Here is a 548-nt window from a genome sequence, read left to right as displayed (position 1 = left end):
GCCCCGGCCCGCTCATGCTGCGGCGGCGGCGAGCGTCGGAAAGAGCCGCGTCGGCCGCGCTGCGGGAGGCGCCGCCCGGAGCCCGCCCCGCCTACGGGCCGCGGAGGGGAGCGGGGCGCCGCGCGGGGCTGCGGAGGGGCCGCGGGGCGGGGCGGGGGCGGGCGGAGCGCAGGTGTTCGCGGCGGGCCCCGGGCTTTGTCTGCGGCGGGGCCGGGCCTTGCCCAGGAGGAATGGCCCTGCGCCGCCCGCCTGCCGCTTGCCTGCCCGCCGCCCGCCCTCGCACGCAGCGGTCGTGTGCCAGTTGCGAGCGCGGGCTGTGCGCCCTTTGTTTCCCATTATTATCTTTGCCGTTGCGTAAGTGGGTGTTTCGGAGCAGATGGCTAAAGGTGGGGTCCTATCGCCGCAACCTCGGTTGGTTTGTGCAGGTTTCTGTTGGAGAAGTAACGAGATACGGTGGTTTTTAACATTAGAGTTAGGGCTTCGCGTCCTTTCTGGCTTTGTTTACAGCCTTCGCGCGGCTTTTTCGTGATTTCAGTCTCTTCAGACTC

Source organism: Centrocercus urophasianus, unplaced genomic scaffold (genome assembly GCF_019232065.1).
Source record: "Centrocercus urophasianus isolate 14NV4802_14NV808 unplaced genomic scaffold, USGS_Curo_1.0 seq_10, whole genome shotgun sequence".
Lineage (NCBI taxonomy): Eukaryota > Metazoa > Chordata > Aves > Galliformes > Phasianidae > Centrocercus > Centrocercus urophasianus.
This window is presented reverse-complemented; position numbering follows the sequence as displayed.